Source organism: Jaculus jaculus, chromosome 3, assembly GCF_020740685.1.
Source record: "Jaculus jaculus isolate mJacJac1 chromosome 3, mJacJac1.mat.Y.cur, whole genome shotgun sequence".
NCBI classification, from domain to species: Eukaryota; Metazoa; Chordata; class Mammalia; order Rodentia; family Dipodidae; genus Jaculus; species Jaculus jaculus.
Genome location: NC_059104.1, coordinates 61,118,633 through 61,132,337, shown reverse-complemented (window position 1 = coordinate 61,132,337; position 13,705 = coordinate 61,118,633).

Genomic DNA, 13,705 nt, shown 5'->3' with positions numbered 1-13,705 from the left:
AGACTCCTGAAAAGGATGAACATAGAGTTACCAGCAGACCCTGTTATTCCCTTACTGGGCATTTACCCTAAAAGCTCCACATCTCAGTTCAGAAATATTTGCTCAACCATGTTTATAGCTGCTCAATTCATAATAACTAAAAACTGGAATCAACCCAGGTGCCAATCATTGGATGAATGGATAACCAAGATGTGGTGTATCCACACGATGGAATTCTACTCAGCAGTAAAAATAAATAAATAAATAAAAATAAAAGGCACATTGAAATTTGTAACAAAATGGTTGAACTTGGAACAGATCATTCTAAGTGAACTCACACAATCACAGAAATATAACTGTTGCATGATCTCACTCATCTGCAATTCCTAACTTGGATCAGTCCAAGTTGCTGACATAACTGAATAGCATCTTGAGGCTTGAACAATAGGAAGGGTAGGGCTTGGGGGAAGGAAAGGGTGAGGGGGACACAAAACTGAATCAAAATTGAACTGGTATCATAGAATCCTATATCCTGAAACTCAGACTAAAATATCAAACCCTCAAGAGGACCTTAGAGGGAGCACCTGAATTGAAGTGCCCTGCAGAGAGTGAGATTAAACCTAACCTCAAATTTCTCCTGTTTCTCTTTCTTTTCTGGCTTTTTCTTTTTTCTTTTTCCTTGGTGCTGGCCTGTAATTCTCAGTACCAGGATGTGGTCTATATCTACACTGAGCTGTTGATCAGGGCGACCTACTAGCTCTCCCAAAACAAGACAGACTTCTGTCAGAGTACTTGATTACCCACCAATGGTTAATGGTAATACCCTACTGCTGAAGACATCAAACACTGTTAGCACAGACCATGGAGAGATCTGACTGGAATCCAGAGAAGAGCCAGTCCCCAGACAATTAGCCCATCTAGTGCTGAAAGGCACTACATGAGCTACCAGGGGAAGGTGGTTAACGTCTGTCCAAGCAACTGAAAGTCTAATGACTCAGAAGCAAACAACCTGATGTGATGCTCACACAAGTGCAATAGTGGCACACAGCCATGGTGGGTAACCAACTGCTCTTGTATTTGGTAAAAGATCCACTCAGTGGAAAGGAAACCATATCTAGAACTGGGAAACAAGTCAGAATAATACCCAGAGAATGACTCTGCTTTCCATTGTCAAGTTCCCACTAACCTTAGACCAGAAGAGTGCCCAAACCCTTTTAATTCTCTCTAAATTAATAATGGTTATCCATTTAACCAGCACTGACTTCACTCTCCATTGGAGAATCTGCTTATCTTTTTCAGATGTGAACTGGACCTGAGGAGATAAACAATCCAGCACACTCCACCTCAGCCCCAGATGAAACCACAGAGGAATTGGGGAAATGAATAAGCATTCTGCTTTCTTAGTTAAGCTGATATTAGCACAAAGGTGATGGAGAAAGATACTGAGGACACTCTACACCTACCAAACCAGAGATCCAGATGCTTCTAAGTGTCCATCACTGAAGTAGACTTAAAATGCTCCCAGCATGGCTCAAGGAATTTTGCAGAAGAGGGGGCAGAAAGATTGTTAGAGCCAGAAGTGGGGACATTTTGCACAGAGACTTTGTCTCTCCCCTGTAATTGACTGCTGCCCCATAATGCATGCCCCACAATCTTTATGGGGTTGACCTGCATCCCCAACAAGGAAGGCCTCTTCAGAAAAGGGTCAGGGAGTAGGAAAAGGATGGTACCAGCTGGTGATGTTTACATACAAAATATGTCCATATCTAATAATGAAAATAAATAAATAAATAAACAAACAACAACCACCTCAATGTTTTAGTCACAGGATTCAAATTGGAAATACGTATTTAATTACAATGTAGTATATGTTAGCAAATTCATTTTTTTTTTTTTTGAGATAGTGTCTCACTAGAGCCCAGGCTGACCTGGAATTCACTCTGTAGTCCCAGAATGGTCTCAAATTCAGTTATCCTCCTACCTCTGGCTCCTGAGTTCTGGGATTAAAGGTGTGCTCCACCATGCCTGGCCACAAATTCATTTATTTTATTTGTCTGATACAGATTATTAAGTGGACCCTTGACTGGAGGTTGTGAGGTATATATTTAACCCAGAAAAAAAGGCAAGGGAGAGTGGCTCCATAACAGCACAAGGTTTATTTGGGGTAAACACCTGTGGAAGGGGTTCTCTAGTAAAGGGCCCAGAGCCGATATTCTTTCTGTGGACTTGAATAGGTATGGGTTCTTATGAGGAAGGAATTGAGATGACCAGAGTGAAGAGTTTGCACCTAGCCAATCCCATAGAGTAGGAAATGAGAGTGGCTGTTATTGATCACATTAGTAGAAGGGTGGTGGAGGGGTGGCTATCATTGATACTATGAGGATGAAACAAGTGGGGTGGAAAGTTTCAGTGTAGGAAAAACCTAGTTATTCTAATTCTGGGGAATTTCCATGGGGAAATTTTGGAGCATTGACAAATTTCCCTTAGCATAGTATTTGTGGCTTCCTTCTTGAAGAAGTCTGTGATGGTTAATAGTGATTGTCAACTAAGCAGGAGCTAGAATCACCTGGGAGTCACATCTCTGAGAATTGTATGAGGGTGTTTCTAGATTGGATTAGTTGAGGTGGGAAGACCCAGTCTAAATGTGTATGGCACCATCCCATGAGTTGGGGTCCCAACAATACAAATGAGGAAGCAAGCTACACTTCCATGTTCATTTCTCTGCTCTGTGACTGAGGATAACATATAACTAGTTGCCTCACACTCCTGCCCCATGACTAGACTGTATCCCTTCTTCAACTGAAAATTGAACTACACCTTTCCTGCTTATGTTGGTTCTTATGAGGTTATTTTCTCATGGCCACCAGAAAACTCACTAATATGAGGTCTGAATTCATAGACTGAAATTCCCTTATTCTGTTCCCACATTTATCTTTGCTACACTTTGAATATTTTATTAAAAATTCTCATTTCAATGGATTACAGCACAATGTTTATTTTTAAATAATGGTAACAAGATAATACCAGTATTTTGTTGTACTAATTAGAAGGTATAAGAAGTATAAGTGAAATTTTGCTCTGTGTGAAGGATCTAGATGCAAGTGTCTTTCAAAATTCAGGAAAAAAAATAGAATATATGTTTAAAAAAATATGAAGGCTGAAGACATGGCTTAGAGGTTAAGATTCTTGCCTGAAAAGCCTATTTACCAAAGTTTGATTCCCCAGTACCCACATAAAGCCTATGCACATGTGGCGCATGCACCTGACGTTCCATTTGCAAAAGCTAAAAACCATGGCGTGCCCACTTTCTCTGTCTGTCTCCTTTCTCTGTCTGCTTGAAGATAAATAAATAAAATATTGTTTTAAAATTTAGTAAAAATTTTATGTATAACCATATGCCTGGATTTGTTTCTGAGGTAGGCATTAGCCATACATTTTCTGTTTATTTGGGCTCATGTCTAATCCTATCATAGAAACTACTTAATCATCATCCTTAACTCAGAAAGATTACCTTCTATGAGCTAATGTAATAATGGGATTAGTTGCAAAAATGTGAACAGCATTGCCACAGGTGCCACTGTGTGCTATATTTGTCACTTCTACCAGGTCCACATTGTGAGTTTCAAGGCTACAACCTCATGCTTCTCCAACATCATCCTGAGGTTGCTGCATCTGCTGTTATCTCCATTGGGTATTTCATCACTATGACTCTGCATGATTGTGTATGGACACGACTGCAAATTAATCCAGGCTGGAGGCACTTTAGAATGTCTGTTCACTGACCACAATTTCTCTTCTTTTATTAGCATACTAATTATATGGGTTTCATTATAACATTTTCATATATGTATGTGGTTTTTTTAGAGAGAGTCTCACTCTAACCCAGGCTAACTTGAAGTCATGTCAATACTCCTACCTCAGCCTCCCTGTTGCTGGGATTAAAAATACAAACCATCAGGCCTACTTATATGTGGTGTTTCTTTATTTTTTTTTAAATAATTTTTGTTCATTTTTTATTTATTTGAGAGCGACAGACACAGAGAGAAAGACAGATAGAGGGAGAGAGAGAGAATGGGTGCACCAGGGCTTCCAGCCACTGCAAACAAACTCCAGACGTGTGTGCCCCCTTGTGCATCTGGCTAACCTGGGGCCTCGAACCAGGGTCTTTAGGCTTCACAGGCAAGCGCTTAACCACTAGGCCATCTCTCCAGCCCATATGTGGTGTTTCTTGTTCATACTCACTCCTATAGCTCTCTCTTAGTCCCTCTCACTCATGCCAACCCCTTTGCTCTTTCCAACCAGTTTTTTTGTTTTAATCTCTTTTTTCTTTCTTTCCTTCTTTCTTATTTTCTTTACTTCCTTCCTTCTTCCTTATAGGGGGGGGTAGAGTTAGGGTACTGGACCCCTGAAGGCAAAAAGGGCAGGAAAGTTTGTACTTTCTAGAAATCAAAGATGATCTGAGTTCTTATCTCTTGCCTAGTTCCCTAGAGACCTGTTTTTCCCCAAGCAACAAGGATCCCCCCGCCCCCCAGGGAGGTCTTTCATAGGATTTAAACATTGTTGGTCAAGTTCAGCCCCCAGACCTTGGTGTCAGGGCTAACCACTTTCTGAGACAGCCCCTATCCCTCATCAACCAGCTGTCTCTTTGGTTCACCTGAGCACAAGACAGCCCACCCGCACTAAAATACCTTTGCAAGGGGAGGGCAGGCTCCCTGATCACTTGGGAACTTCAAGCTGTGGGTGAGGTTTTCCCTCAGCTGGACCTGGGCTGGCTCCATCCAGGAGCACCCCCCCCCCCAATTCCTTGTTCTCCACATAGGCTCTTTATCCCCTCCAGCTCCCCACATGGCAGGACTCCTTAAATTTCTTTCTCTTCCTTTCCAGGCCCTCCATGTGGGATCTCTAGCCATGTGGGTGCTTTACCTTGGCTGTATGCTCCTTCAATAAATAAAATAATTTAATAATTATTCTCAGTCTTTTTTATCCAATTCTTTGATTAAAAATTAGAAGCAGCCGCGCCTTTAATCCCAGCACTCAGGAGGCAGAGGTAGGAGGATTGCGGTGAGTTCGAGGCCACCCTGAGACTACATAGTGAATTACAGGTCAGCCTGAGCCAGAGTGAGACCCTACCTTGAAAAACCAAAAAAAAAAAAAAAAAAAAAAAAAAAAATAGAAGCAAATTGGGGTGCAAAGACTTTCCTGAACCCTTAGCACCCCATTACATTTCTTTCCTTCTTTTTTTCTTTCTTCATAAAAGAGAATTTTTTCTATACTTAGGACAAATAAAGGGAAACATCTTCCTTAAATAATAATAAACACAGAAAGGATGGGGATGTTTTTAAAATGGCAATTTAACAAAAATTCTAATAAAAATTATTCAGTTAAGAATCATCAAGAGCCAGGAGTGGTTGTGCAAATCTTTAATGCTAGCACTCAGGAGGCAGAGGTAAGAGAACTTCTGTGAGTTCAAGACCAACCTGAGACTACACAGTGATAGTGAATTCCAGGTCAGCCTTGGTTAGAGTGAGACCCTACCTCAAAATGACCAAAAAACAAACAAAAAAGAATCATCAAGAGCTGTTAAATCTAGGAGGGGGCAGGTGTGGTAAGGAATAGAATTATCAACAAGAACTCAAAGTTTCTCCTCACTGTTAAAAGAAAAACAGAAACTGTACAGTTTAGAAAGTGGACAATATCATACTCATGAGATCATTATTAACATCACCAATAGGGGACATTATGTGTATCTAGATATGATATCTAGGGACACATCTCTTAACAGTATCACCATCCATCAAATCTAAATTTAACCATGAGGCAACAACAGAAAATCCCCAGTTGAAAGCTATTCTAGTCTCTAGCTTTCCCTTATTGTTCAAATGCATCAATACTGCAGAAGACACAGAAGGGCAAAGAAGCTTTTGACGAAGTGAGTCATGACAGACAATATGCAATCCTGGACTGGATCCTGCAGCTGAAAAGAATTTGCCAATGGGACAAATGAAATTGGAATATAACCTGTCAATTGACAGAAATGTATAAATGTTAATTTCCTGATTTACTAACTATTCTTAGATAAGACTGTATGCTTATTCTTATGAAGTACATGTGTACTACTATACTCTCAAATGTGTCAAAGGAAAAAGGAATAGAAATAGAAAATGATAAAGCAAATATGGGAAACATAAAAACTACTAAGTGCATAACAATGAAACTAATGTGTGTATGTATATAAATATATATTTATAGGGTACTTTCTATGACTGTCCCTATTCCCCTAAGTGAGGGAACTAGGCACTCAAAACCATGAGGAGGTTGGCACAAGAATGGAAATGTTTAAGTCTCTCTAACAAAAAAACAGTACCAAGCCTTCTAATTTTTATACACACATGCACACGTACCAACTTTTGCACACATGTGTAATTATATCATTTTATACTGATACATTCTGCTGGTTTTCACCCCTTTACATTAACTTTGATAAAAGTCATGTTTCGCTTTAATTTTGATAACTTATTTTGTGATAGCTTGTTTTTATGCTTTCCTTTTCAAAAGTATTTTTTAAAAATATTTAATTAATTTATTTATTTGAAAGAGAGAGAGAGAATGGGGATGCCAGGGCCACTAGCCACTGTAAATGACACATGCACCACCCTGTGTGTCTGGCTCTGTGATGGTATTGGGGAATTGAACCTGGGTCCTTAGGTTTTGCAAGCAAGTGCCTTAATTACTGAGCCATCTCTCCACCCCTTAAAAAGTATTTTATGTTCATGTGCTGTTTGTAGACTGTCATCTAGTCACTACATTCACTCAATTTATTAATCATATCAGTCATAGTATTATTTCTTTTATTTATTTGAGAGAGAGAGGCAGATAGAGAATGGGCATGCTATGGCCTTGAGCCACTACAAACTCCAGATGCATGCACCACCTTGTGGATCTGGCTTACATGGGAAATTGAACCTGGATCCTTTGGCTTTGCATTCAAGAGCCTTAACTGCTAAGCCATCTCTACAGCCCATGAGTCATAGTATTATTAAATAACATGAAGACTATTAATACTTCTATTCTTCTACGAAGACTTATATCAAAGAAATCTCTGCAAAGAAACCCAAATCTGGTCACTGGACAAAGGCAAAGAAGGGAGCTACTCAAAGTATAAGTATAAAAGATGAGTTGTGCAAGTCCAGGGCCTAGGCTAACTCTGAGAAGTATACTTTTATCAAAGTTAATCAACCCAATATTTTTTGAGGCAAGCCCAACAGACTGCCCTCTTTTTTATGCTAGAGAGTGAAAGTGAGAGCGCATGCGAGAGAACATTGGCATGCCAAGATCTCTAGCCACTGCAGTCAAACTACAGGCACATGCACCATCTTGTGCACATGTGCAAGCTTGCACACTTGCATCACCTTGTGCGTCTGGCTTACATGAGACCTGAAGAGTGGAACATGAGTCCTTAGGCTTCGCAGGCAAGTTCCTTAAGTGCTACATCATCTCTCTAGCTTCTCAACCTAATTTCTAATGCCTCTGGGATCTATTGGGGCCTATCATGATCTGGGAATGGGCAGTAGAATGCAGCTAGCCCTTATGCCAGTAGCCAAGATCTGACAAAGTTCTCTGCAGTCTTTCCTTCCCCTTTGAAAGTTCACAAGCTTGCCCATTCCCAGAATGTTTGATCAAGGTTAAATCTGCAATGGACTGATGTGCTTGGCTAAATATATGGAACTGAGAGACAGAAGATTTTAATTTGGAGAAATTCAAACAAGTTTAAAATTTATAAGTGCAGAGACTGGTTTTAGGTTACTGAAGTCACTATTGTCAAATACATTAGCATTTGGAAAGAAGATAACCCAACAACTTTACATTGAAACAGTGGAAAGATAGCTGAGGTGATTTCACTCCAGAAAGACTAAATGATAGAAATGCAAACTCGTTAGAAAGGGAGGAACCTACTCTTCAAGGTCAAGATACATTTTATCACTGAATTGAGAATATGGTTCTGGGCCTGAAGAGATGGCTTAGTGGTTAAGGTCCTTGCTTGCAAAGTAAAGGGCCCCAGTTTGATTCCCCAGGACCCATGTATGACAGATGCACAGGTGGTACATGGGTTTTGAGTTCATTTGCAGTGGCTGGAGGCCCTGGCATGCCCATTCTCTCTCTCTCTTTATCTGTCTCTTTCTCTGTCTCTCACAAATAAACAAATAGATAGATAGATAGATAGATAGATAGATAGATAGATAGATAGATAGATAGATAGATAGATAGATGATGAATAATAGATGAATATGGTTGTGTCACATGGTTCCCCAAGCCACTGCTGAGATGTGGCACAAGGCAGGGCATGTTGACCCTGATAAAAGAGGCCAGTGAAGCCATTGGAAGATAGACCTTGGTTTGCATGGAGACCCAAAGTTGCTTCAGATATACCAGGACTATGAAAGGGCCAGCATGGAGTGCTGTTGGCGTGGGATAGAAGTTTCTCTAACTACTCAACTCAGCCTGAGGGGTAGAATTGGAAAATCCAGAAACTGTCAGTCACTGGTTATGACATCAGACTTTGACTGTAGATGTTTGATGTTTGTTTGATGGTTATTGAGTTTGTATTGTTCAGGTCTCTCCTTGTTATACCTTTTAGCAATTTGAAATATTTATTCTGTTCCTTTATATGTTGAAAGTATATAACTTGTTTTTATTTTACAGTACTAACAGTTAAGAGACAATCTTAAATCTCAGATGAGCCTTGGAACTTTGGAACAGTCTTAAGTTTGTAAAGAATATGGGACTCTTGCAGTTGGACTGAATACAATTTACAATGTGAGATGGTTATGAATCTGTTGGGGGGAAAAGCTGAATGTGGTAGTTTGAATAGATATTGCCTGACAGATTCAGAAGTTTCTTAAAACTTGAAGCTTGGATTTTCAGCCACCTATCTGGAGAAGGTGTCACTGTGGGTAGATCATGGAGTCTAGTCCTAAGATGTGTTTGGGGGGGAGGATCTGAATTCCAGCCTAAAGGTATACAGAGTGCTTGAGCTCTGCTTGTGGTTCCTGGAGTGTATTTTCTGGTAGTGCTGGTGGTGCTATTTCTCTTTGCATGGATCTGGTAAAGAGGGCCAGCTTCTTTCACCATTATGGAACTTCCCCTGGATATGTAGGCATCAAATAAAATTCATTACTCCTATAAACTGTGCCTGGTTTGGAGGTTCAACCCAGCAACATGAAGCTGACTGTGACAGACAAGATAAACAATGTTCTCTTGGCTTTCAAGACAACTTAAAGTCCAGACTATATGTACATGATTTTCTGGAAGCCAGTAGGCTCATTTACACAAATGAGTGTTCCATTTGCTCTCATTCAACTATGAAAGGAATGGGCACTTTGGCTTCAGGAGCAAATCTAGAAAACCTTTAGAAACACCACTTGTCTTTGATTTGGGTCTGGACTAATTACCAAAGAAACACGCAGGGCCCAGTGATACAGCTCAGTGGCTGACTGCTTACCTGGCATTCACTAAGCCCTGGCTTAGTTCCCATTCCACCTGTCACAGTCAACTTCAAGTTTCTGGGATGAACTTCCAAACTAGGCACAGTTTATGGGAAGAATGGCATTTATTTGAAGCTTACAGATTTGGAGGAGTTCCATAATTGTGGAAGAAGCCAGCCCCTTTATGCAGGTGCATCCAGAGAAAGACCACCACTAGGACCATAAGAAAGCACATTCCAGAAAACCTCAGCAGAACTCAGACTGCTCTCTGCATACGTTAGTCTGGAATTCCTGATCTGCCCCCAAACACACCTTAGGCTAGATCCTAGGACCTGCCCACAGTGACATCTCCTCCAGCCAGGCTGGAGATCTAAGTTACAAGCTTTAATAAACTCCTGAATCTATTGGGGGGGAGGGGGAGGCAACCATTCAAGCTACCACAACATCAAATCAAACAAAAAGCCCTAAGGAACCATTCACAAACAATAGCTTCAAATATTTGAATAAGCAATTAAACTGAAATTAATTAAAGACTGCTGATTCTAAGAACTGTGACATTAATAAAGAGTGTGAGAGAGGAATTCTAGGTCTGGATGTCAAGTTCACAGTAAAATAATCTCACTTTTGAAGTATGTATAAATAAAATACACAGATATGAATTATATGAAAAATGTTAAATAAAAAGTGCACACAGAACTCAAGAATATTTTTTCCATTAATTTTGTCATTTTTGCTAATTCAATAAAATGCCCATAATTAAAATAGACATAATGCAGAAGACTAGTTACCTCATTACTGTTCTGAACTTCTTGGGAGCCAAAGAATAGAATACTGATCAACTTCCCTAGTTTAAACTTAATCATATGTCTTGAAACAGGTTATTTTGTAAGAGAATCAGCTATGCTGTGCCTAAAAAGTGCAAAGCAGAAAGTAAAATTACAGAAAGCCAGAAGTGTCCCCAGAACATTTCACAGACATCTGCTTGGAGCTTTTGGTGTCTGAACCTTTATCACACAGATGCCTTTGTTTGTAAGCACAGCTCTAACAGTGATGGGAACCGGATTGGTATACAAACTTTTATAAATTCTGCAAATGGAGAACTTATTCAGTCCATGTGGATCAAATCGGGCTTCTTTTTTTTTTTTTTTAAGTCAAAGCTTCATTTTTATTGTATTCTCTTACAACTTCCTATGGTATTCCCCACATTGCATTATTTCCATGTACCTAGAGTGATAACCTATGAAGGTTTTTTTTTTTTTTTTTCACATTTTGTGCATATCATCCTTCCATGGACCTTCTGGTCATCACAGTAAGTTGCACCAACTCCATAACCTGAGAAGGAACAGTACATCAATGCTACAACCCATTTCTCTCCCTCTCTATTTCTTTCCCTCCTCCCTCTCTCCCTTCTTCCCTCCCTCTTCCCCTTTCTCCCTCTATGCCCCTATCCATCCATCCCTCCCTTCCTTCCTCCCTTTCTCCTTCCTTCCTTTCTGTGTTTACTTTTAGGAGTATGGCCACCTTACCAATGGCTCTATACCAGGAAAGAAAATGTCCCTCCCTCCCCCAGCAACCATCAGCAGCCTAAAGATCCTCAGGGAGGAGTGGAGTTTTACATGAGTGCCCCCCCACTTGACTTCCTATTTATCTTCAGGCAGGGTTGGAGCCTTATGAGTTCCTCCCACTCCTTGACAGAATGCTGGCAGGGCCTAATCTTATGCAGGTCATGTGCTGACAGTGAGCAGTGCTGTGAGTTCAGTAGTGCAATGGCCACGTTATGTCTAGAGGAAAGCCCTCCACACTCGTTTCCGCTCAGGCTTTCACATTCTTTTTGCCGCCTCTTCAGTGATGGTCCCTGAGTCTTGGAGGGAGTGACACAGATGACTTATTTAGTCTTGGCTTCCAATAGTCAGCACTTTCAAAAGTCTTGGCCCTTTAACCACTTACGAGCATCTGTAGTGAGTACTGCCAACGGCAGAAAGAAGCCTCTCTGACCATAGCTGACAGTGGCACTAATCTAAGGACAGGAACATAGAAGGTGATTTGACAGGGACATCAGGTTGAGATAGCAAGTCAACAGCACTAATTTCCTCACTAGGACATATGACCTCCTTAGCCATGGTCTTTTGATCAAGTCTATAACCAGACATGAGTTCCCTACTGTAGAGTGGGCCTCATATCCAATCAGAAAGTGGTTGGTTACTCTTATAACAATCCTGCAATTACTTCAACAGTGGGCACATCATACCCGGCTAGTCAATAGTGTAAAAAAGAGGACCTACCACTGAAAACAGACTGTTGATGATAGTTCTTCCCCAGAAGCCTTATAGCTTCTTCCAGAAATAGCCAGCTCAGCTCCTGCAGGATTTCTTTATGTCCTGTGGGCAAAATGTGCACTGACCACAAATTTTAATAATTATTTGACCCCTCAGCATTGTTTGCCTTCATAGAACATTGTCATTAGTTACAATCTGCTAGGTTTTTTGTCTTTTGTTTTTTGTTTTTTGTTTTTACTTTTCCCCTCGGCTATATATCCAAGCTACTGATTTATTTTTAGTTTTACTTGTGGCTGTAGAATTATAGTTTGGTTATTTCCTGCTAGTTGTGGCATATATTTTTTGTAGTCTTATCTTTAATATCTTCTACATGCTGCTGTTTAGCCTTTTCATATTATTTTCAATGCTTAAACATATACACTTGACTTAAAAGGGGAAAAGTACTCATTAAGAGCATATGAAATTGTTAATATTCTAATATGTCACTGTATATATGTTATATATTGATTTTTCATGTTTGAAATAAGAAACAGATTGGGTCAATAGTCGCCAAATGTGTTCCATAGAACCCTTAGTCTATAAAATGTTCCTACTTCCTATGTCTCCAGGAGTTCTCCCCCCACCCCACCCAGGTAGGGTCTTGCTTTAGCCGTCACTGGCCTAGAATTTATATGTAGTCTCAGACTGGACTCTGACTCATGAACTCACTACCTCTGCCTCCCAAAAGCTGGGATTAAAGGCATGCACCACTATTCCTAGTTCAAGGAATTCTTTTATCCAAAAGGAAAAAGAAAAAGAAAAGATGAGGGAAGCAGGTAAGAAAAGAAAACAAGTCTATGGTATGACTTGAGTAGAAAGTAGAGAAAGGAGGACTTCTGATTAATATGGTGGTGTAGATACCATGCCAAAGCAGCCTAGGGGGGGGGGGAAACACCAAAAAAATTCAGCAAAATACACACTTTTACTAAAAAGTGAGGTGTATAGGAAATTGAAATGGCAAGGGAGAAGTAGAAGAAATTGAGAGCATCCAGAGCCCGCACAGGCCGGCAAAAGCGCCCCGGCAGGTCCGCCAACTAGAGCCACCAGGCTCGGCTGGAGCAGCAGGAAAAGCAAGGTGAGTGGAGCTTCCACTCACACCAGAGCTCTCCGCAACTCTAGAACCGTGAAGGGAGAGCAGCAGTGAACAACAGAGGAGCAGACCATGAGGTAGAAGAACACATGGAACAGCGAAAGAACTAGAGCAGCTGCAGCTCCTTCCCCTCCCCCACTGCCTGAGACCAGCTACAGCAAACAGAGCAGTATCCCGGGACCTGGCCATGCCAACTTGAGGCGACAGCAGGACCCAAGCAGGAGCAGGGTCTGGCAGCAACATCAACAGCTCTGGCACCAGCAATAGCAGCTCCAGCAGTGGCGGATCAAGTAGGGGCAGCTTCAGAGGCAGCAGCAGCAGATCCAGCAGCGGCAGCTTCAGAGGCAGCAGTGGCAGCTTCAGAGGCAGAAGTGGTGGAACCAGCAGTGGCAGCTACAGCAGCAGCAGCAGCTTCAGCAGCAGCAGCGACAGATCCAGCAGCGGCAGTAGCGGTTCCAACAGCGGGGGTGCTGATCTACAGGGCCACAGTTGCCAGCCTTGGTTTGCCCCACAGGAAAAGGCAGTGCCCAGCTCCAGAAATCAGGACAGCAGCCCAACGACCCAGGCAGCAACTTGACTGACACCAAAATCATCCAAACAGGTAACTGGGATTGATTGCACCAGGGAAGGGTCTCACTTGGTCAGAAGATGAATTGGATCCCTCAACAGACCAGAAATCTTAACCTCCTTGTTGATAGAGGATCTGGTTGTTATAATAACTACTCTTGCATAAATATTCAGTGTTGATTTTGATTGAATGTGTACAGTGTTTAGTTCAATTTTAGAATCTACCTGTATTTTATTCCACTCTGCCTGCTTGAATACTCCCATAGCAGGGA